Raw genomic sequence first — 21995 nt, 5'->3', positions numbered from 1 at the left:
CCTCCTTAGCTTAGGCCCCTCCCACCAGCAGCAGCCGTGCCGAGTGAGCTGCAAGCGAAAGCGGACCGTCGGCACCTGCGGGCAGAGGCAAGGGGCAGCGCTCTCTCGGGAGGGACGGGGACACACACACACCTGCCTGCCTGCCGAAAAAAAGAAAGAAAAGGTGTATATACTAAGTTTTTTGGAGGGAAAACGGCCGGCTGTCGAAAGGGGCCCGCCTGCAAGGACGGGGACACACACACACACACACACACACACACACACACACACACACACACACACACAAGCCACGCCTGCCTCCCTGGAAAAAGGAGGAAAAAACTAAGTTTTTTGGAGGGAAAACGCACGGGAGCCGAAAAGGGGGCCGGCCTGCTTGCCGAGAGAGTCGAGGCGCGGGAAAGTGCACGGAGGGAGCACGGGAACGGGGAGGGGGAGAGAGAGAGACACAGAGACACACAGATGGACGAGAGACGAGACCGGAGAGGAAGGAGCTCCGGTCCACCTCGCTTGCTTGCTAGCTACGTCTGTCTTTTCACCGCTGAGAGAAGGTAGTGCACCGTTCCCGGAGGCGCTGCAATACCGGGCCGATGCGTGGAGAGGACGGAGCAAGCTCCTGATCCAGCTCCCTGTTCCAAAAATCCGTTTAATATGTGGTCCCCCGATGGGGGACGTATCAGATATTAAACTGATAAGAACAGATACTACACTTGATCTTAGCCAAAAGGCCGAGAAGCGATGCCCGACGCCGGCCTTGGGCGGGCGCGCGGGCGTCCGGCTGGCGCGCAGCGGCGCAGGCCGACGCCTCTGGAGCCCGGTCCGCACGCGGCTGCCGGCCGCCCGGACTCCGCTCTCCCCCTCTCTTGCCTGCCTGCTTGCTCGCCTGCCTGCCCGCCAGTCCCGGGCGGGGGCCCTGCTCTTTGATCTCCTGTCAACGGCCCGACAACGACCGCAGCCGCGGGGGGCGCCAGCCGGCCGGCCTCCTTAGCTTAGGCCCCTCCCACCAGCAGCAGCCGTGCCGAGTGAGCTGCAAGCGAAAGCGGACCGTCGGCACCTGCGGGCAGAGGCAAGGGGCAGCGCTCTCTCGGGAGGGACGGGGACACACACACACCTGCCTGCCTGCCGAAAAAAAGAAAGAAAAGGTGTATATACTAAGTTTTTTGGAGGGAAAACGGCCGGCTGTCGAAAGGGGCCCGCCTGCAAGGACGGGGACACACACACACACACACACACACACACACACACACACACACACACACACACAAGCCACGCCTGCCTCCCTGGAAAAAGGAGGAAAAAACTAAGTTTTTTGGAGGGAAAACGCACGGGAGCCGAAAAGGGGGCCGGCCTGCTTGCCGAGAGAGTCGAGGCGCGGGAAAGTGCACGGAGGGAGCACGGGAACGGGGAGGGGGAGAGAGAGAGACACAGAGACACACAGATGGACGAGAGACGAGACCGGAGAGGAAGGAGCTCCGGTCCACCTCGCTTGCTTGCTAGCTACGTCTGTCTTTTCACCGCTGAGAGAAGGTAGTGCACCGTTCCCGGAGGCGCTGCAATACCGGGCCGATGCGTGGAGAGGACGGAGCAAGCTCCTGATCCAGCTCCCTGTTCCAAAAATCCGTTTAATATGTGGTCCCCCGATGGGGGACGTATCAGATATTAAACTGATAAGAACAGATACTACACTTGATCTTAGCCAAAAGGCCGAGAAGCGATGCCCGACGCCGGCCTTGGGCGGGCGCGCGGGCGTCCGGCTGGCGCGCAGCGGCGCAGGCCGACGCCTCTGGAGCCCGGTCCGCACGCGGCTGCCGGCCGCCCGGACTCCGCTCTCCCCCTCTCTTGCCTGCCTGCTTGCTCGCCTGCCTGCCCGCCAGTCCCGGGCGGGGGCCCTGCTCTTTGATCTCCTGTCAACGGCCCGACAACGACCGCAGCCGCGGGGGGCGCCAGCCGGCCGGCCTCCTTAGCTTAGGCCCCTCCCACCAGCAGCAGCCGTGCCGAGTGAGCTGCAAGCGAAAGCGGACCGTCGGCACCTGCGGGCAGAGGCAAGGGGCAGCGCTCTCTCGGGAGGGACGGGGACACACACACACCTGCCTGCCTGCCGAAAAAAAGAAAGAAAAGGTGTATATACTAAGTTTTTTGGAGGGAAAACGGCCGGCTGTCGAAAGGGGCCCGCCTGCAAGGACGGGGACACACACACACACACACACACACACACACACACACACACACACACACACACAAGCCACGCCTGCCTCCCTGGAAAAAGGAGGAAAAAACTAAGTTTTTTGGAGGGAAAACGCACGGGAGCCGAAAAGGGGGCCGGCCTGCTTGCCGAGAGAGTCGAGGCGCGGGAAAGTGCACGGAGGGAGCACGGGAACGGGGAGGGGGAGAGAGAGAGACACAGAGACACACAGATGGACGAGAGACGAGACCGGAGAGGAAGGAGCTCCGGTCCACCTCGCTTGCTTGCTAGCTACGTCTGTCTTTTCACCGCTGAGAGAAGGTAGTGCACCGTTCCCGGAGGCGCTGCAATACCGGGCCGATGCGTGGAGAGGACGGAGCAAGCTCCTGATCCAGCTCCCTGTTCCAAAAATCCGTTTAATATGTGGTCCCCCGATGGGGGACGTATCAGATATTAAACTGATAAGAACAGATACTACACTTGATCTTAGCCAAAAGGCCGAGAAGCGATGCCCGACGCCGGCCTTGGGCGGGCGCGCGGGCGTCCGGCTGGCGCGCAGCGGCGCAGGCCGACGCCTCTGGAGCCCGGTCCGCACGCGGCTGCCGGCCGCCCGGACTCCGCTCTCCCCCTCTCTTGCCTGCCTGCTTGCTCGCCTGCCTGCCCGCCAGTCCCGGGCGGGGGCCCTGCTCTTTGATCTCCTGTCAACGGCCCGACAACGACCGCAGCCGCGGGGGGCGCCAGCCGGCCGGCCTCCTTAGCTTAGGCCCCTCCCACCAGCAGCAGCCGTGCCGAGTGAGCTGCAAGCGAAAGCGGACCGTCGGCACCTGCGGGCAGAGGCAAGGGGCAGCGCTCTCTCGGGAGGGACGGGGACACACACACACCTGCCTGCCTGCCGAAAAAAAGAAAGAAAAGGTGTATATACTAAGTTTTTTGGAGGGAAAACGGCCGGCTGTCGAAAGGGGCCCGCCTGCAAGGACGGGGACACACACACACACACACACACACACACACACACACACACACACACACACACAAGCCACGCCTGCCTCCCTGGAAAAAGGAGGAAAAAACTAAGTTTTTTGGAGGGAAAACGCACGGGAGCCGAAAAGGGGGCCGGCCTGCTTGCCGAGAGAGTCGAGGCGCGGGAAAGTGCACGGAGGGAGCACGGGAACGGGGAGGGGGAGAGAGAGAGACACAGAGACACACAGATGGACGAGAGACGAGACCGGAGAGGAAGGAGCTCCGGTCCACCTCGCTTGCTTGCTAGCTACGTCTGTCTTTTCACCGCTGAGAGAAGGTAGTGCACCGTTCCCGGAGGCGCTGCAATACCGGGCCGATGCGTGGAGAGGACGGAGCAAGCTCCTGATCCAGCTCCCTGTTCCAAAAATCCGTTTAATATGTGGTCCCCCGATGGGGGACGTATCAGATATTAAACTGATAAGAACAGATACTACACTTGATCTTAGCCAAAAGGCCGAGAAGCGATGCCCGACGCCGGCCTTGGGCGGGCGCGCGGGCGTCCGGCTGGCGCGCAGCGGCGCAGGCCGACGCCTCTGGAGCCCGGTCCGCACGCGGCTGCCGGCCGCCCGGACTCCGCTCTCCCCCTCTCTTGCCTGCCTGCTTGCTCGCCTGCCTGCCCGCCAGTCCCGGGCGGGGGCCCTGCTCTTTGATCTCCTGTCAACGGCCCGACAACGACCGCAGCCGCGGGGGGCGCCAGCCGGCCGGCCTCCTTAGCTTAGGCCCCTCCCACACCAGCAGCAGCCGTGCCGAGTGAGCTGCAAGCGAAAGCGGACCGTCGGCACCTGCGGGCAGAGGCAAGGGGCAGCGCTCTCTCGGGAGGGACGGGGACACACACACACCTGCCTGCCTGCCGAAAAAAAGAAAGAAAAGGTGTATATACTAAGTTTTTTGGAGGGAAAACGGCCGGCTGTCGAAAGGGGCCCGCCTGCAAGGACGGGGACACACACACACACACACACACACACACACACACACACACACACACACACAAGCCACGCCTGCCTCCCTGGAAAAAGGAGGAAAAAACTAAGTTTTTTGGAGGGAAAACGCACGGGAGCCGAAAAGGGGGCCGGCCTGCTTGCCGAGAGAGTCGAGGCGCGGGAAAGTGCACGGAGGGAGCACGGGAACGGGGAGGGGGAGAGAGAGAGACACAGAGACACACAGATGGACGAGAGACGAGACCGGAGAGGAAGGAGCTCCGGTCCACCTCGCTTGCTTGCTAGCTACGTCTGTCTTTTCACCGCTGAGAGAAGGTAGTGCACCGTTCCCGGAGGCGCTGCAATACCGGGCCGATGCGTGGAGAGGACGGAGCAAGCTCCTGATCCAGCTCCCTGTTCCAAAAATCCGTTTAATATGTGGTCCCCCGATGGGGGACGTATCAGATATTAAACTGATAAGAACAGATACTACACTTGATCTTAGCCAAAAGGCCGAGAAGCGATGCCCGACGCCGGCCTTGGGCGGGCGCGCGGGCGTCCGGCTGGCGCGCAGCGGCGCAGGCCGACGCCTCTGGAGCCCGGTCCGCACGCGGCTGCCGGCCGCCCGGACTCCGCTCTCCCCCTCTCTTGCCTGCCTGCTTGCTCGCCTGCCTGCCCGCCAGTCCCGGGCGGGGGCCCTGCTCTTTGATCTCCTGTCAACGGCCCGACAACGACCGCAGCCGCGGGGGGCGCCAGCCGGCCGGCCTCCTTAGCTTAGGCCCCTCCCACCAGCAGCAGCCGTGCCGAGTGAGCTGCAAGCGAAAGCGGACCGTCGGCACCTGCGGGCAGAGGCAAGGGGCAGCGCTCTCTCGGGAGGGACGGGGACACACACACACCTGCCTGCCTGCCGAAAAAAAGAAAGAAAAGGTGTATATACTAAGTTTTTTGGAGGGAAAACGGCCGGCTGTCGAAAGGGGCCCGCCTGCAAGGACGGGGACACACACACACACACACACACACACACACACACACACACACACACACACAAGCCACGCCTGCCTCCCTGGAAAAAGGAGGAAAAAACTAAGTTTTTTGGAGGGAAAACGCACGGGAGCCGAAAAGGGGGCCGGCCTGCTTGCCGAGAGAGTCGAGGCGCGGGAAAGTGCACGGAGGGAGCACGGGAACGGGGAGGGGGAGAGAGAGAGACACAGAGACACACAGATGGACGAGAGACGAGACCGGAGAGGAAGGAGCTCCGGTCCACCTCGCTTGCTTGCTAGCTACGTCTGTCTTTTCACCGCTGAGAGAAGGTAGTGCACCGTTCCCGGAGGCGCTGCAATACCGGGCCGATGCGTGGAGAGGACGGAGCAAGCTCCTGATCCAGCTCCCTGTTCCAAAAATCCGTTTAATATGTGGTCCCCCGATGGGGGACGTATCAGATATTAAACTGATAAGAACAGATACTACACTTGATCTTAGCCAAAAGGCCGAGAAGCGATGCCCGACGCCGGCCTTGGGCGGGCGCGCGGGCGTCCGGCTGGCGCGCAGCGGCGCAGGCCGACGCCTCTGGAGCCCGGTCCGCACGCGGCTGCCGGCCGCCCGGACTCCGCTCTCCCCCTCTCTTGCCTGCCTGCTTGCTCGCCTGCCTGCCCGCCAGTCCCGGGCGGGGGCCCTGCTCTTTGATCTCCTGTCAACGGCCCGACAACGACCGCAGCCGCGGGGGGCGCCAGCCGGCCGGCCTCCTTAGCTTAGGCCCCTCCCACCAGCAGCAGCCGTGCCGAGTGAGCTGCAAGCGAAAGCGGACCGTCGGCACCTGCGGGCAGAGGCAAGGGGCAGCGCTCTCTCGGGAGGGACGGGGACACACACACACCTGCCTGCCTGCCGAAAAAAAGAAAGAAAAGGTGTATATACTAAGTTTTTTGGAGGGAAAACGGCCGGCTGTCGAAAGGGGCCCGCCTGCAAGGACGGGGACACACACACACACACACACACACACACACACACACACACACACACACACACAAGCCACGCCTGCCTCCCTGGAAAAAGGAGGAAAAAACTAAGTTTTTTGGAGGGAAAACGCACGGGAGCCGAAAAGGGGGCCGGCCTGCTTGCCGAGAGAGTCGAGGCGCGGGAAAGTGCACGGAGGGAGCACGGGAACGGGGAGGGGGAGAGAGAGAGACACAGAGACACACAGATGGACGAGAGACGAGACCGGAGAGGAAGGAGCTCCGGTCCACCTCGCTTGCTTGCTAGCTACGTCTGTCTTTTCACCGCTGAGAGAAGGTAGTGCACCGTTCCCGGAGGCGCTGCAATACCGGGCCGATGCGTGGAGAGGACGGAGCAAGCTCCTGATCCAGCTCCCTGTTCCAAAAATCCGTTTAATATGTGGTCCCCCGATGGGGGACGTATCAGATATTAAACTGATAAGAACAGATACTACACTTGATCTTAGCCAAAAGGCCGAGAAGCGATGCCCGACGCCGGCCTTGGGCGGGCGCGCGGGCGTCCGGCTGGCGCGCAGCGGCGCAGGCCGACGCCTCTGGAGCCCGGTCCGCACGCGGCTGCCGGCCGCCCGGACTCCGCTCTCCCCCTCTCTTGCCTGCCTGCTTGCTCGCCTGCCTGCCCGCCAGTCCCGGGCGGGGGCCCTGCTCTTTGATCTCCTGTCAACGGCCCGACAACGACCGCAGCCGCGGGGGGCGCCAGCCGGCCGGCCTCCTTAGCTTAGGCCCCTCCCACCAGCAGCAGCCGTGCCGAGTGAGCTGCAAGCGAAAGCGGACCGTCGGCACCTGCGGGCAGAGGCAAGGGGCAGCGCTCTCTCGGGAGGGACGGGGACACACACACACCTGCCTGCCTGCCGAAAAAAAGAAAGAAAAGGTGTATATACTAAGTTTTTTGGAGGGAAAACGGCCGGCTGTCGAAAGGGGCCCGCCTGCAAGGACGGGGACACACACACACACACACACACACACACACACACACACACACACACACACACAAGCCACGCCTGCCTCCCTGGAAAAAGGAGGAAAAAACTAAGTTTTTTGGAGGGAAAACGCACGGGAGCCGAAAAGGGGGCCGGCCTGCTTGCCGAGAGAGTCGAGGCGCGGGAAAGTGCACGGAGGGAGCACGGGAACGGGGAGGGGGAGAGAGAGAGACACAGAGACACACAGATGGACGAGAGACGAGACCGGAGAGGAAGGAGCTCCGGTCCACCTCGCTTGCTTGCTAGCTACGTCTGTCTTTTCACCGCTGAGAGAAGGTAGTGCACCGTTCCCGGAGGCGCTGCAATACCGGGCCGATGCGTGGAGAGGACGGAGCAAGCTCCTGATCCAGCTCCCTGTTCCAAAAATCCGTTTAATATGTGGTCCCCCGATGGGGGACGTATCAGATATTAAACTGATAAGAACAGATTTTTTTTATGTTTTTATTAGAAAACAGTACAAAAAAGTGCTTAAATCTTTAAACTACCCACCACCTTTAACACCACGTGATCAAGTCCTTCCAGCGCTCCTTAGCCGCTGCGAATCCCCAGCGCTTGACGTCCCATTGGATCCGTCTTACCACGTCTCTTCTTACTTTCTGGAGGATGCCTGGGACTGGTGTCTCAATGTTGTGCCTGACCAGTTCCGTCCGCGCCTCCCACACGCAGAGCTTGATTAGGCTGATCAGTAACCAGAGGAGAAAGCGTGCATTCCATCTTCTGGAACCGGGCACTCCTTTCATCACCAATGCTAGGGACAAGGGGAATTCCAAACCCACCTGCTTGAAAAGGTGTTGGCTGGACCTCCACACCTTCTGTGCAAACCCACACTCCCAGAAGACGTGATGTACTGTTTCTTCTGCTGCGCAGCCTTGTCTCGGGCACTGGCTCTGTCTGGACAGGCCATGCGAATGCATGACCGCCCTGACCGTCATCCGACCCCATATACCGAGCCAGTTCAAGTCCTTTAGCTTGTTATCCAGGCCCTTAGGTTGGGCCTGCTGCCAGGTGTCCCTGGGCACACCCAGGATCGCTGGCCTGTCCTCCTCCATGACGGTACTATACAGGTCTCTGTGGCTCAGCGCAGTTGTACCGTCCCTCACCGCCGGGTGTGCCCGCAGCCACTGCACTGCGTGGCGGTAGTGCAGTGGGAGTCGCTCGGCCTTTGGAGTCGTGTTGCTCCAGACGGTCAGGTGTCGCATGTGAGCTGAGAGCCAGAGGCTCACGAAACGGCTGCACAGATGAGGCGGGTTGCTGTGCAAGACCACGCACAGGCTTGCCACAAAGGCGCAGTCCAGCTTTGTTGGGAGGTCCAAGATCCCCCTGCCCCCATCTTCGACGGGCCTGCACATGTCCTTCCTTCGGATGCGTTCGTACGAGTGCCCCCACACGAAAATGAAGACGGCTCGTGCGAGTTCCTTCCTTTTCCTCGCAGGTAGGGGGTATACTACTGCCAGGTGGAGCAGCAGGGGCAGGATTTCCACCTTCAACACCAGCGCCTTCCCGATCCATGTTAGGTGTCGTCGCTGCCAAAGGCCCAGCTTCTGGTTGACCTTTCGGAACCTGGCCTCCCAGTTCAAGCCCGAGGGGTCCGTGGTGTGAAAAAGGACCCCCAAGACTTTCACCGGGTCCGTCGTCCTTGTCAGTCCCCCGACGATCCGTGGTTCATATGACCAGGCTCCAAACAGTTTCACCAGGCTCTTGGCGCGGTTCAGTTGGGCGCCGGTGCCTTTGGAGTACATCTCCACGATCTCTAGTACTCTCCCCAAGCTTCTTTCGGAGCTCAGGAAGAGGGTGATGTCGTCCGCGTAGGCGGCAATCTTGGCCTCCTGCCCACCTCCACCTGGCACCTGTATTCCTTTAACCATGGGGTCCTTCCGCAGCTGGTCAAGCAGGAGTTCGAGGTAAGTGACGTATAGCAGGGGTGACAGCGGACAGCCCTGTCGCACACCACATCTTACTGGGATACTCCTCCCTACTGCTCCGTTCACACATACCCGGGATTTCGCGCCGATGTATAGCGCCTTGATCCACCTGACAAAACTGTCAGGCAGACCCTTCCTCCGCAGGAGCGCCCACAGGATTCCATGGTGGACCCGGTCGAACGCCTTTGCCTGGTCCAGGCTCACCAGCATGAGCGGCAGGCCTCTGTCTTCAACCCAGGCGATGGTGTCCCGGATCAGCTGCAGGTTCCAGCTGATCTTCCGGCCTGCCACGCCACATGTCTGATCCGCCCCGACCAACTCCGGCATCACCGACCTCAGACGGCCGCCCAGCACCCTGGCCAAGATCTTATAGTCCGTGCACAGGAGCTGGATCGGCCTCCAATTGCTCAGGTCCGCCTTGTCTCCGCCTTTATGGATCAGCGAGATGACCCCGGTCCTCATGGAGAGGCCCAGATCTTCACTGTTCAGAGCCTCATTGAAGACCTGCACCAAGAAGGGCTCCAGATGACTCCAGAAGGTGGCGTAGAACTCTGTCGGTAGTCCATCAATGCCAGGGACAGTGCCCTTCTTCAATCCAAGCATTGCTTTTTTCAGTTCTGCCCCTGACACTGGTCCGACCAGAGTGGAGGTGTCGTCCACCACCCTCTCCACACCTTCCAGGAGCTTCTCCCTGATGCTGGAGTCGATCTCCCTCTCCTGAAACAGAGACGTGTAGAAACCTGTGGCGCACTCTACCATCCCGGGTATGTCCGTGGCTGCAGTCCCGTCTTCGCGCTGGATGCTCTCGAAGAGACACCGCTCCTGCCGTCTCCTCACAGCGCCGAAGAACTGGGGCGAGCATCGTTCTTCCCCTTCTCTCCACACTCCTCGCAGTCTGAAAAGAAAGTCCTTCGCTCTCTGCAGCCACTGGTCTCTGAGCCGGCTCCTGACGCTAGCAATCTTTTCGCTGTCAAAAGCACCCCCCTGGTTCAGCTGCTCGTACAGCGCCTCGAGTTCTTCTTGAAGGTGGGCACACTGGCGTTCCTCCAGACTCCGCCGGATCCAGCAGTAACGCTTGGTGACCGTCGCGAGAGTCTCCTTGCACGATTCCCACCAGTGCACCGAGGAGCTAAAGAGCTCCCTCCTCTTCTCAAAATCCCTCAACACTGACTCGATCTTCTTCCGATATCTCGCCTCCTGCAGAACTTGTCTGTTCAGCTTCCAGTACCCAGCCTGGAAGCCGGGGTCCTCAACACCGAAAGAGACCGACAGCAGCCGATGGTCCGAGAACCAGGTGGGGGTCACTTGCCTGCTCAGGACTTTCCACTTTACAGTAGAGAGGATGTAGTCCAAACGCCGGAAGATCCCTCTCCCGTTGTCCCACGTGTGGTGTGCGACGTTTCGAAACCCGTCTTTAAGGCCGAAGTCTTCGATCAAGGACCTCAAGAGATGAACTCCCTGGCCGCGTGCGTCTCCCAGGTCGATGTTGAAATCGCCGCCCACGATCAGCTCCCTGTTGGTATACAGCAGGGGCTCCAGGTCTTTCAGGAAAGCACCCTGCTGTCGTCTGTCTGCTGGGGCGTACGCGCTGATTAACCTGATCCTTGTTTTCCTCCAGATCCCGTCCACCACCAGCAGACGTCCGGGGACTGCCGAGCTGACCGACTGGACGACGAAACCTGGCGAGCCACACAAGATGCCGACGCCGGTGGAGTTCACCCCTCCGACGCTCCACCACGAAGGACCCTTCCTCCACTCCCTCTGAAAGGTCCTCACGTCGTTGAGGTCCTTAAGGTGGACTTCCTGCAGGAAGACCACGTCCAGGTGCCTCTGAGACAGGTATCGAAAAACTGCCACTCTCTTGTCCTGCTTCCTCAAACCCCTCACGTTGACCGTTGCCGCCGCGAGGGTCATGGCGGGTCGTGCGGGTTAGCGTCACTCTCCATCTCCTCCCCGGGGCTTTGCTCGGGGGAGCCTGCTGTCCCTGCTATACTCCCTGAAGAGTCGTCGGTGGACATGTATCCGACTTCACAGGGGCTGTCTTGAGGTCCTTGTTCGGGGGTGGGCGTGCCCGGCTGGCAGGTAAACAGCGGGCTGCCTTCCTCCGTCATGTCCTTCACAACCGAAAATGTGCTCATTGGTGTTGGTCCTGGCCCGGATCCCTGTCCAGCAGGGAGGGATTCTCCGTCCGTGTCGGACTCCGAGTCGCTCGAGGTAGTCAGGTACCCTGCCTCCTCCTCCATCCTCTCAGGGTCGGCTGCCTCGGCTTGATCTTCCTCCACGTCTTCCCCCTCGACTGTCTTCTTCTTCTTCTCCTGAGTCTCCTGCCGCTGCTGTTTCTCTCCCACTCTCTTCTTCATTTTCTTCGCCCTCTTGCCCTGTAGGGGCACCACCTTCTCCTCCACTGCTGGTGGCGGAGGAGCCGGCGCTCCCCTCGCCCTTGCGCGGCGCCCCGCCTTCACCACAGATGCCCAGGTTCCCTCGTCGTCCTCGACCTCCCGTGACGTTCCCGGCTGTTCGTCCTCCCCCTGCCGCTCTTCTTCCACCGGTTTTTGCTGTCCTCCCTTTCCCTTCTTTCCTCCACCGGGGGCACTGCTGCTCTCCGGCCCGTCATCACCCTCACTGTCCTCTCCTGCCAGCCTTCCGCCCTCGTACACCACCCTGTTGAACTCCGCAGTTCTCTTCACGCACTGCCGGTATAGGTGCCCAGTGTTGCCGCACAGGGAGCACTCCTTAATGTCGCAGTTCCGTGTTGTGTGGGCCCGGGACTGGCACCGCCCACACTCCGTTGCCTGGCACGTCCCCTCTCTGTGTCCAAAACCCCGACACCTTCGACAGAAATCCGGCTGGTCATAATAATACAGGTACCCCCTACCTGAGCCGATGGCGAAGGTGCCTGGTGGGTGGGAGAAACCATCTCTAGATCGCATATCCTGACGCAGTTCCACCTCATAACGCCTTTTGCCGGTCCAGACCTTCCGGGTATCCTGAATAACATAGGGCCCACTCCGCACCTCAACGTACCGACGAAGGAAGGCTGTAACATCGGTGTCAGTAATAAAGGGCTCAAACATATGCACCACCACCCACCGTTTGTTATCTCCCTTCAGGCCACCGCACTCGTACTCACGCATCTTCCCGTCCTCGATGGCTTGCTGACACTTCTTCACCGCCTGTCTATAGCTGCCAACATTCGCAAAGGTGACGTCCATGAACTTCTGTGCCCGGTTCCCCTGCACACATTTCAGCTCTGCAACGCTTACCCCCAACAGGTCAAACAAAATCTCATCTTCTATTTCCTCTCTCCCAGGCATCTCCGTATCCTCCCTCCAGTTGAGACGGATGGTCCATCTCACGCTCGGCTCCTTCCCGGCCCTCCTCGGTTCCCCGGGATCCGCAGCCATCGTGGAGAGCAGCCTTTCGGCTGCAAGCAGCCCAAAAAAGCCAAAAACCAAGGTACCGACGTCCAAAATCCAAGAAAACGTTGTCCAAAAGGCAATCCGGGTTCAAATCCAAAAAAAACAATCCAAAGGCGCAGTCCTGTAGTGTTGTCCTCGTTCGTCTCTCCCTCGACCTCTGATCTTCGCCAAAAGGCCGAGAAGCGATGCCCGACGCCGGCCTTGGGCGGGCGCGCGGGCGTCCGGCTGGCGCGCAGCGGCGCAGGCCGACGCCTCTGGAGCCCGGTCCGCACGCGGCTGCCGGCCGCCCGGACTCCGCTCTCCCCCTCTCTTGCCTGCCTGCTTGCTCGCCTGCCTGCCCGCCAGTCCCGGGCGGGGGCCCTGCTCTTTGATCTCCTGTCAACGGCCCGACAACGACCGCAGCCGCGGGGGGCGCCAGCCGGCCGGCCTCCTTAGCTTAGGCCCCTCCCACCAGCAGCAGCCGTGCCGAGTGAGCTGCAAGCGAAAGCGGACCGTCGGCACCTGCGGGCAGAGGCAAGGGGCAGCGCTCTCTCGGGAGGGACGGGGACACACACACACCTGCCTGCCTGCCGAAAAAAAGAAAGAAAAGGTGTATATACTAAGTTTTTTGGAGGGAAAACGGCCGGCTGTCGAAAGGGGCCCGCCTGCAAGGACGGGGACACACACACACACACACACACACACACACACACACACACACACACACACACACAAGCCACGCCTGCCTCCCTGGAAAAAGGAGGAAAAAACTAAGTTTTTTGGAGGGAAAACGCACGGGAGCCGAAAAGGGGGCCGGCCTGCTTGCCGAGAGAGTCGAGGCGCGGGAAAGTGCACGGAGGGAGCACGGGAACGGGGAGGGGGAGAGAGAGAGACACAGAGACACACAGATGGACGAGAGACGAGACCGGAGAGGAAGGAGCTCCGGTCCACCTCGCTTGCTTGCTAGCTACGTCTGTCTTTTCACCGCTGAGAGAAGGTAGCACGGGAACGGGGAGGGGGAGAGAGAGAGACACAGAGACACACAGATGGACGAGAGACGAGACCGGAGAGGAAGGAGCTCCGGTCCACCTCGCTTGCTTGCTAGCTACGTCTGTCTTTTCACCGCTGAGAGAAGGTAGTGCACCGTTCCCGGAGGCGCTGCAATACCGGGCCGATGCGTGGAGAGGACGGAGCAAGCTCCTGATCCAGCTCCCTGTTCCAAAAATCCGTTTAATATGTGGTCCCCCGATGGGGGACGTATCAGATATTAAACTGATAAGAACAGATACTACACTTGATCTTAGCCAAAAGGCCGAGAAGCGATGCCCGACGCCGGCCTTGGGCGGGCGCGCGGGCGTCCGGCTGGCGCGCAGCGGCGCAGGCCGACGCCTCTGGAGCCCGGTCCGCACGCGGCTGCCGGCCGCCCGGACTCCGCTCTCCCCCTCTCTTGCCTGCCTGCTTGCTCGCCTGCCTGCCCGCCAGTCCCGGGCGGGGGCCCTGCTCTTTGATCTCCTGTCAACGGCCCGACAACGACCGCAGCCGCGGGGGGCGCCAGCCGGCCGGCCTCCTTAGCTTAGGCCCCTCCCACCAGCAGCAGCCGTGCCGAGTGAGCTGCAAGCGAAAGCGGACCGTCGGCACCTGCGGGCAGAGGCAAGGGGCAGCGCTCTCTCGGGAGGGACGGGGACACACACACACCTGCCTGCCTGCCGAAAAAAAGAAAGAAAAGGTGTATATACTAAGTTTTTTGGAGGGAAAACGGCCGGCTGTCGAAAGGGGCCCGCCTGCAAGGACGGGGACACACACACACACACACACACACACACACAAGCCACGCCTGCCTCCCTGGAAAAAGGAGGAAAAAACTAAGTTTTTTGGAGGGAAAACGCACGGGAGCCGAAAAGGGGGCCGGCCTGCTTGCCGAGAGAGTCGAGGCGCGGGAAAGTGCACGGAGGGAGCACGGGAACGGGGAGGGGGAGAGAGAGAGACACAGAGACACACAGATGGACGAGAGACGAGACCGGAGAGGAAGGAGCTCCGGTCCACCTCGCTTGCTTGCTAGCTACGTCTGTCTTTTCACCGCTGAGAGAAGGTAGTGCACCGTTCCCGGAGGCGCTGCAATACCGGGCCGATGCGTGGAGAGGACGGAGCAAGCTCCTGATCCAGCTCCCTGTTCCAAAAATCCGTTTAATATGTGGTCCCCCGATGGGGGACGTATCAGATATTAAACTGATAAGAACAGATACTACACTTGATCTTAGCCAAAAGGCCGAGAAGCGATGCCCGACGCCGGCCTTGGGCGGGCGCGCGGGCGTCCGGCTGGCGCGCAGCGGCGCAGGCCGACGCCTCTGGAGCCCGGTCCGCACGCGGCTGCCGGCCGCCCGGACTCCGCTCTCCCCCTCTCTTGCCTGCCTGCTTGCTCGCCTGCCTGCCCGCCAGTCCCGGGCGGGGGCCCTGCTCTTTGATCTCCTGTCAACGGCCCGACAACGACCGCAGCCGCGGGGGGCGCCAGCCGGCCGGCCTCCTTAGCTTAGGCCCCTCCCACCAGCAGCAGCCGTGCCGAGTGAGCTGCAAGCGAAAGCGGACCGTCGGCACCTGCGGGCAGAGGCAAGGGGCAGCGCTCTCTCGGGAGGGACGGGGACACACACACACCTGCCTGCCTGCCGAAAAAAAGAAAGAAAAGGTGTATATACTAAGTTTTTTGGAGGGAAAACGGCCGGCTGTCGAAAGGGGCCCGCCTGCAAGGACGGGGACACACACACACACACACACACACACACACAAGCCACGCCTGCCTCCCTGGAAAAAGGAGGAAAAAACTAAGTTTTTTGGAGGGAAAACGCACGGGAGCCGAAAAGGGGGCCGGCCTGCTTGCCGAGAGAGTCGAGGCGCGGGAAAGTGCACGGAGGGAGCACGGGAACGGGGAGGGGGAGAGAGAGAGACACAGAGACACACAGATGGACGAGAGACGAGACCGGAGAGGAAGGAGCTCCGGTCCACCTCGCTTGCTTGCTAGCTACGTCTGTCTTTTCACCGCTGAGAGAAGGTAGTGCACCGTTCCCGGAGGCGCTGCAATACCGGGCCGATGCGTGGAGAGGACGGAGCAAGCTCCTGATCCAGCTCCCTGTTCCAAAAATCCGTTTAATATGTGGTCCCCCGATGGGGGACGTATCAGATATTAAACTGATAAGAACAGATACTACACTTGATCTTAGCCAAAAGGCCGAGAAGCGATGCCCGACGCCGGCCTTGGGCGGGCGCGCGGGCGTCCGGCTGGCGCGCAGCGGCGCAGGCCGACGCCTCTGGAGCCCGGTCCGCACGCGGCTGCCGGCCGCCCGGACTCCGCTCTCCCCCTCTCTTGCCTGCCTGCTTGCTCGCCTGCCTGCCCGCCAGTCCCGGGCGGGGGCCCTGCTCTTTGATCTCCTGTCAACGGCCCGACAACGACCGCAGCCGCGGGGGGCGCCAGCCGGCCGGCCTCCTTAGCTTAGGCCCCTCCCACCAGCAGCAGCCGTGCCGAGTGAGCTGCAAGCGAAAGCGGACCGTCGGCACCTGCGGGCAGAGGCAAGGGGCAGCGCTCTCTCGGGAGGGACGGGGACACACACACACCTGCCTGCCTGCCGAAAAAAAGAAAGAAAAGGTGTATATACTAAGTTTTTTGGAGGGAAAACGGCCGGCTGTCGAAAGGGGCCCGCCTGCAAGGACGGGGACACACACACACACACACACACACACACACAAGCCACGCCTGCCTCCCTGGAAAAAGGAGGAAAAAACTAAGTTTTTTGGAGGGAAAACGCACGGGAGCCGAAAAGGGGGCCGGCCTGCTTGCCGAGAGAGTCGAGGCGCGGGAAAGTGCACGGAGGGAGCACGGGAACGGGGAGGGGGAGAGAGAGAGACACAGAGACACACAGATGGACGAGAGACGAGACCGGAGAGGAAGGAGCTCCGGTCCACCTCGCTTGCTTGCTAGCTACGTCTGTCTTTTCACCGCTGAGAGAAGGTAGTGCACCGTTCCCGGAGGCGCTGCAATACCGGGCCGATGCGTGGAGAGGACGGAGCAAGCTCCTGATCCAGCTCCCTGTTCCAAAAATCCGTTTAATATGTGGTCCCCCGATGGGGGACGTATCAGATATTAAACTGATAAGAACAGATACTACACTTGATCTTAGCCAAAAGGCCGAGAAGCGATGCCCGACGCCGGCCTTGGGCGGGCGCGCGGGCGTCCGGCTGGCGCGCAGCGGCGCAGGCCGACGCCTCTGGAGCCCGGTCCGCACGCGGCTGCCGGCCGCCCGGACTCCGCTCTCCCCCTCTCTTGCCTGCCTGCTTGCTCGCCTGCCTGCCCGCCAGTCCCGGGCGGGGGCCCTGCTCTTTGATCTCCTGTCAACGGCCCGACAACGACCGCAGCCGCGGGGGGCGCCAGCCGGCCGGCCTCCTTAGCTTAGGCCCCTCCCACCAGCAGCAGCCGTGCCGAGTGAGCTGCAAGCGAAAGCGGACCGTCGGCACCTGCGGGCAGAGGCAAGGGGCAGCGCTCTCTCGGGAGGGACGGGGACACACACACACCTGCCTGCCTGCCGAAAAAAAGAAAGAAAAGGTGTATATACTAAGTTTTTTGGAGGGAAAACGGCCGGCTGTCGAAAGGGGCCCGCCTGCAAGGACGGGGACACACACACACACACACACACACACACACAAGCCACGCCTGCCTCCCTGGAAAAAGGAGGAAAAAACTAAGTTTTTTGGAGGGAAAACGCACGGGAGCCGAAAAGGGGGCCGGCCTGCTTGCCGAGAGAGTCGAGGCGCGGGAAAGTGCACGGAGGGAGCACGGGAACGGGGAGGGGGAGAGAGAGAGACACAGAGACACACAGATGGACGAGAGACGAGACCGGAGAGGAAGGAGCTCCGGTCCACCTCGCTTGCTTGCTAGCTACGTCTGTCTTTTCACCGCTGAGAGAAGGTAGTGCACCGTTCCCGGAGGCGCTGCAATACCGGGCCGATGCGTGGAGAGGACGGAGCAAGCTCCTGATCCAGCTCCCTGTTCCAAAAATCCGTTTAATATGTGGTCCCCCGATGGGGGACGTATCAGATATTAAACTGATAAGAACAGATACTACACTTGATCTTAGCCAAAAGGCCGAGAAGCGATGCCCGACGCCGGCCTTGGGCGGGCGCGCGGGCGTCCGGCTGGCGCGCAGCGGCGCAGGCCGACGCCTCTGGAGCCCGGTCCGCACGCGGCTGCCGGCCGCCCGGACTCCGCTCTCCCCCTCTCTTGCCTGCCTGCTTGCTCGCCTGCCTGCCCGCCAGTCCCGGGCGGGGGCCCTGCTCTTTGATCTCCTGTCAACGGCCCGACAACGACCGCAGCCGCGGGGGGCGCCAGCCGGCCGGCCTCCTTAGCTTAGGCCCCTCCCACCAGCAGCAGCCGTGCCGAGTGAGCTGCAAGCGAAAGCGGACCGTCGGCACCTGCGGGCAGAGGCAAGGGGCAGCGCTCTCTCGGGAGGGACGGGGACACACACACACCTGCCTGCCTGCCGAAAAAAAGAAAGAAAAGGTGTATATACTAAGTTTTTTGGAGGGAAAACGGCCGGCTGTCGAAAGGGGCCCGCCTGCAAGGACGGGGACACACACACACACACACACACACACACACAAGCCACGCCTGCCTCCCTGGAAAAAGGAGGAAAAAACTAAGTTTTTTGGAGGGAAAACGCACGGGAGCCGAAAAGGGGGCCGGCCTGCTTGCCGAGAGAGTCGAGGCGCGGGAAAGTGCACGGAGGGAGCACGGGAACGGGGAGGGGGAGAGAGAGAGACACAGAGACACACAGATGGACGAGAGACGAGACCGGAGAGGAAGGAGCTCCGGTCCACCTCGCTTGCTTGCTAGCTACGTCTGTCTTTTCACCGCTGAGAGAAGGTAGTGCACCGTTCCCGGAGGCGCTGCAATACCGGGCCGATGCGTGGAGAGGACGGAGCAAGCTCCTGATCCAGCTCCCTGTTCCAAAAATCCGTTTAATATGTGGTCCCCCGATGGGGGACGTATCAGATATTAAACTGATAAGAACAGATACTACACTTGATCTTAGCCAAAAGGCCGAGAAGCGATGCCCGACGCCGGCCTTGGGCGGGCGCGCGGGCGTCCGGCTGGCGCGCAGCGGCGCAGGCCGACGCCTCTGGAGCCCGGTCCGCACGCGGCTGCCGGCCGCCCGGACTCCGCTCTCCCCCTCTCTTGCCTGCCTGCTTGCTCGCCTGCCTGCCCGCCAGTCCCGGGCGGGGGCCCTGCTCTTTGATCTCCTGTCAACGGCCCGACAACGACCGCAGCCGCGGGGGGCGCCAGCCGGCCGGCCTCCTTAGCTTAGGCCCCTCCCACCAGCAGCAGCCGTGCCGAGTGAGCTGCAAGCGAAAGCGGACCGTCGGCACCTGCGGGCAGAGGCAAGGGGCAGCGCTCTCTCGGGAGGGACGGGGACACACACACACCTGCCTGCCTGCCGAAAAAAAGAAAGAAAAGGTGTATATACTAAGTTTTTTGGAGGGAAAACGGCCGGCTGTCGAAAGGGGCCCGCCTGCAAGGACGGGGACACACACACACACACACACACACACACACACAAGCCACGCCTGCCTCCCTGGAAAAAGGAGGAAAAAACTAAGTTTTTTGGAGGGAAAACGCACGGGAGCCGAAAAGGGGGCCGGCCTGCTTGCCGAGAGAGTCGAGGCGCGGGAAAGTGCACGGAGGGAGCACGGGAACGGGGAGGGGGAGAGAGAGAGACACAGAGACACACAGATGGACGAGAGACGAGACCGGAGAGGAAGGAGCTCCGGTCCACCTCGCTTGCTTGCTAGCTACGTCTGTCTTTTCACCGCTGAGAGAAGGTAGTGCACCGTTCCCGGAGGCGCTGCAATACCGGGCCGATGCGTGGAGAGGACGGAGCAAGCTCCTGATCCAGCTCCCTGTTCCAAAAATCCGTTTAATATGTGGTCCCCCGATGGGGGACGTATCAGATATTAAACTGATAAGAACAGATACTACACTTGATCTTAGCCAAAAGGCCGAGAAGCGAGACGCCGGCCTTGGGCGGGCGCGCGGGCGTCCGGCTGGCGCGCAGCGGCGCAGGCCGACGCCTCTGGAGCCCGGTCCGCACGCGGCTGCCGGCCGCCCGGACTCCGCTCTCCCCCTCTCTTGCCTGCCTGCTTGCTCGCCTGCCTGCCCGCCAGTCCCGGGCGGGGGCCCTGCTCTTTGATCTCCTGTCAACGGCCCGACAACGACCGCAGCCGCGGGGGGCGCCAGCCGGCCGGCCTCCTTAGCTTAGGCCCCTCCCACCAGCAGCAGCCGTGCCGAGTGAGCTGCAAGCGAAAGCGGACCGTCGGCACCTGCGGGCAGAGGCAAGGGGCAGCGCTCTCTCGGGAGGGACGGGGACACACACACACCTGCCTGCCTGCCGAAAAAAAGAAAGAAAAGGTGTATATACTAAGTTTTTTGGAGGGAAAACGGCCGGCTGTCGAAAGGGGCCCGCCTGCAAGGACGGGGCACACACACACACACACACACACACACACACACACACACACACACACACACAAGCCACGCCTGCCTCCCTGGAAAAAGGAGGAAAAAACTAAGTTTTTTGGAGGGAAAACGCACGGGAGCCGAAAAGGGGGCCGGCCTGCTTGCCGAGAGAGTCGAGGCGCGGGAAAGTGCACGGAGGGAGCACGGGAACGGGGAGGGGGAGAGAGAGAGACACAGAGACACACAGATGGACGAGAGACGAGACCGGAGAGGAAGGAGCTCCGGTCCACCTCGCTTGCTTGCTAGCTACGTCTGTCTTTTCACCGCTGAGAGAAGGTAGTGCACCGTTCCCGGAGGCGCTGCAATACCGGGCCGATGCGTGGAGAGGACGGAGCAAGCTCCTGATCCAGCTCCCTGTTCCAAAAATCCGTTTAATATGTGGTCCCCCGATGGGGGACGTATCAGATATTAAACTGATAAGAACAGATACTACACTTGATCTTAGCCAAAAGGCCGAGAAGCGATGCCCGACGCCGGCCTTGGGCGGGCGCGCGGGCGTCCGGCTGGCGCGCAGCGGCGCAGGCCGACGCCTCTGGAGCCCGGTCCGCACGCGGCTGCCGGCCGCCCGGACTCCGCTCTCCCCCTCTCTTGCCTGCCTGCTTGCTCGCCTGCCTGCCCGCCAGTCCCGGGCGGGGGCCCTGCTCTTTGATCTCCTGTCAACGGCCCGACAACGACCGCAGCCGCGGGGGGCGCCAGCCGGCCGGCCTCCTTAGCTTAGGCCCCTCCCACCAGCAGCAGCCGTGCCGAGTGAGCTGCAAGCGAAAGCGGACCGTCGGCACCTGCGGGCAGAGGCAAGGGGCAGCGCTCTCTCGGGAGGGACGGGGACACACACACACCTGCCTGCCTGCCGAAAAAAAGAAAGAAAAGGTGTATATACTAAGTTTTTTGGAGGGAAAACGGCCGGCTGTCGAAAGGGGCCCGCCTGCAAGGACGGGGACACACACACACACACACACACACACACACACACACACACACACACACACAAGCCACGCCTGCCTCCCTGGAAAAAGGAGGAAAAAACTAAGTTTTTTGGAGGGAAAACGCACGGGAGCCGAAAAGGGGGCCGGCCTGCTTGCCGAGAGAGTCGAGGCGCGGGAAAGTGCACGGAGGGAGCACGGGAACGGGGAGGGGGAGAGAGAGAGACACAGAGACACACAGATGGACGAGAGACGAGACCGGAGAGGAAGGAGCTCCGGTCCACCTCGCTTGCTTGCTAGCTACGTCTGTCTTTTCACCGCTGAGAGAAGGTAGTGCACCGTTCCCGGAGGCGCTGCAATACCGGGCCGATGCGTGGAGAGGACGGAGCAAGCTCCTGATCCAGCTCCCTGTTCCAAAAATCCGTTTAATATGTGGTCCCCCGATGGGGGACGTATCAGATATTAAACTGATAAGAACAGATACTACACTTGATCTTAGCCAAAAGGCCGAGAAGCGATGCCCGACGCCGGCCTTGGGCGGGCGCGCGGGCGTCCGGCTGGCGCGCAGCGGCGCAGGCCGACGCCTCTGGAGCCCGGTCCGCACGCGGCTGCCGGCCGCCCGGACTCCGCTCTCCCCCTCTCTTGCCTGCCTGCTTGCTCGCCTGCCTGCCCGCCAGTCCCGGGCGGGGGCCCTGCTCTTTGATCTCCTGTCAACGGCCCGACAACGACCGCAGCCGCGGGGGGCGCCAGCCGGCCGGCCTCCTTAGCTTAGGCCCCTCCCACCAGCAGCAGCCGTGCCGAGTGAGCTGCAAGCGAAAGCGGACCGTCGGCACCTGCGGGCAGAGGCAAGGGGCAGCGCTCTCTCGGGAGGGACGGGGACACACACACACCTGCCTGCCTGCCGAAAAAAAGAAAGAAAAGGTGTATATACTAAGTTTTTTGGAGGGAAAACGGCCGGCTGTCGAAAGGGGCCCGCCTGCAAGGACGGGGACACACACACACACACACACACACACACACACACACACACACACACACACAAGCCACGCCTGCCTCCCTGGAAAAAGGAGGAAAAAACTAAGTTTTTTGGAGGGAAAA

General features: G+C 61.7%; 17 non-coding genes across 17 annotated transcripts; all 17 read right to left on the bottom strand.

Annotated features, from left to right (window-relative positions):
- Positions 1-546: 546 nt before the first annotated feature.
- Positions 547-737, bottom strand: LOC148809563 (U2 spliceosomal RNA). Its single transcript, XR_016087377.1, has one exon. It is a non-coding gene; the product is annotated as a U2 spliceosomal RNA (small nuclear RNA).
- Positions 738-1522: 785 nt separating this feature from the next.
- Positions 1523-1713, bottom strand: LOC148809562 (U2 spliceosomal RNA). The gene has a single exon (XR_016087376.1). It is a non-coding gene; the product is annotated as a U2 spliceosomal RNA (small nuclear RNA).
- A 785-nt stretch (positions 1714-2498) lies between these two features.
- LOC148809561 (U2 spliceosomal RNA) lies at positions 2499-2689 on the bottom strand. The gene has a single exon (XR_016087375.1). It is a non-coding gene; the product is annotated as a U2 spliceosomal RNA (small nuclear RNA).
- A 785-nt stretch (positions 2690-3474) lies between these two features.
- LOC148809560 (U2 spliceosomal RNA) lies at positions 3475-3665 on the bottom strand. The gene has a single exon (XR_016087373.1). It is a non-coding gene; the product is annotated as a U2 spliceosomal RNA (small nuclear RNA).
- Positions 3666-4450: 785 nt separating this feature from the next.
- Positions 4451-4641, bottom strand: LOC148809559 (U2 spliceosomal RNA). The gene has a single exon (XR_016087372.1). It is a non-coding gene; the product is annotated as a U2 spliceosomal RNA (small nuclear RNA).
- Positions 4642-5424: 783 nt separating this feature from the next.
- Positions 5425-5615, bottom strand: LOC148809558 (U2 spliceosomal RNA). The gene has a single exon (XR_016087371.1). It is a non-coding gene; the product is annotated as a U2 spliceosomal RNA (small nuclear RNA).
- A 785-nt stretch (positions 5616-6400) lies between these two features.
- LOC148809557 (U2 spliceosomal RNA) lies at positions 6401-6591 on the bottom strand. Its single transcript, XR_016087370.1, has one exon. It is a non-coding gene; the product is annotated as a U2 spliceosomal RNA (small nuclear RNA).
- A 785-nt stretch (positions 6592-7376) lies between these two features.
- Positions 7377-7571, bottom strand: LOC148809556 (U2 spliceosomal RNA). Its single transcript, XR_016087414.1, has one exon. It is a non-coding gene; the product is annotated as a U2 spliceosomal RNA (small nuclear RNA).
- A 5984-nt stretch (positions 7572-13555) lies between these two features.
- On the bottom strand, positions 13556-13746 carry LOC148809555 (U2 spliceosomal RNA). Its single transcript, XR_016087369.1, has one exon. It is a non-coding gene; the product is annotated as a U2 spliceosomal RNA (small nuclear RNA).
- A 763-nt stretch (positions 13747-14509) lies between these two features.
- Positions 14510-14700, bottom strand: LOC148809554 (U2 spliceosomal RNA). Its single transcript, XR_016087368.1, has one exon. It is a non-coding gene; the product is annotated as a U2 spliceosomal RNA (small nuclear RNA).
- Positions 14701-15463: 763 nt separating this feature from the next.
- On the bottom strand, positions 15464-15654 carry LOC148809553 (U2 spliceosomal RNA). Its single transcript, XR_016087367.1, has one exon. It is a non-coding gene; the product is annotated as a U2 spliceosomal RNA (small nuclear RNA).
- Positions 15655-16417: 763 nt separating this feature from the next.
- Positions 16418-16608, bottom strand: LOC148809552 (U2 spliceosomal RNA). The gene has a single exon (XR_016087366.1). It is a non-coding gene; the product is annotated as a U2 spliceosomal RNA (small nuclear RNA).
- A 763-nt stretch (positions 16609-17371) lies between these two features.
- LOC148809551 (U2 spliceosomal RNA) lies at positions 17372-17562 on the bottom strand. The gene has a single exon (XR_016087365.1). It is a non-coding gene; the product is annotated as a U2 spliceosomal RNA (small nuclear RNA).
- A 763-nt stretch (positions 17563-18325) lies between these two features.
- LOC148809550 (U2 spliceosomal RNA) lies at positions 18326-18516 on the bottom strand. Its single transcript, XR_016087364.1, has one exon. It is a non-coding gene; the product is annotated as a U2 spliceosomal RNA (small nuclear RNA).
- A 765-nt stretch (positions 18517-19281) lies between these two features.
- On the bottom strand, positions 19282-19472 carry LOC148809549 (U2 spliceosomal RNA). The gene has a single exon (XR_016087411.1). It is a non-coding gene; the product is annotated as a U2 spliceosomal RNA (small nuclear RNA).
- Positions 19473-20251: 779 nt separating this feature from the next.
- LOC148809548 (U2 spliceosomal RNA) lies at positions 20252-20442 on the bottom strand. Its single transcript, XR_016087362.1, has one exon. It is a non-coding gene; the product is annotated as a U2 spliceosomal RNA (small nuclear RNA).
- A 783-nt stretch (positions 20443-21225) lies between these two features.
- Positions 21226-21416, bottom strand: LOC148809547 (U2 spliceosomal RNA). The gene has a single exon (XR_016087361.1). It is a non-coding gene; the product is annotated as a U2 spliceosomal RNA (small nuclear RNA).
- Positions 21417-21995: the final 579 nt, after the last annotated feature.

The sequence above is a fragment of the Atractosteus spatula genome, unplaced genomic scaffold (genome assembly GCF_055471065.1).
Source record: "Atractosteus spatula isolate fAtrSpa1 unplaced genomic scaffold, fAtrSpa1.hap1 Scaffold_126, whole genome shotgun sequence".
Taxonomy (NCBI): domain Eukaryota; kingdom Metazoa; phylum Chordata; class Actinopteri; order Semionotiformes; family Lepisosteidae; genus Atractosteus; species Atractosteus spatula.
Note: the sequence above shows the minus strand (reverse complement) of the source record. Positions and strands in the feature narration are given on the sequence as shown.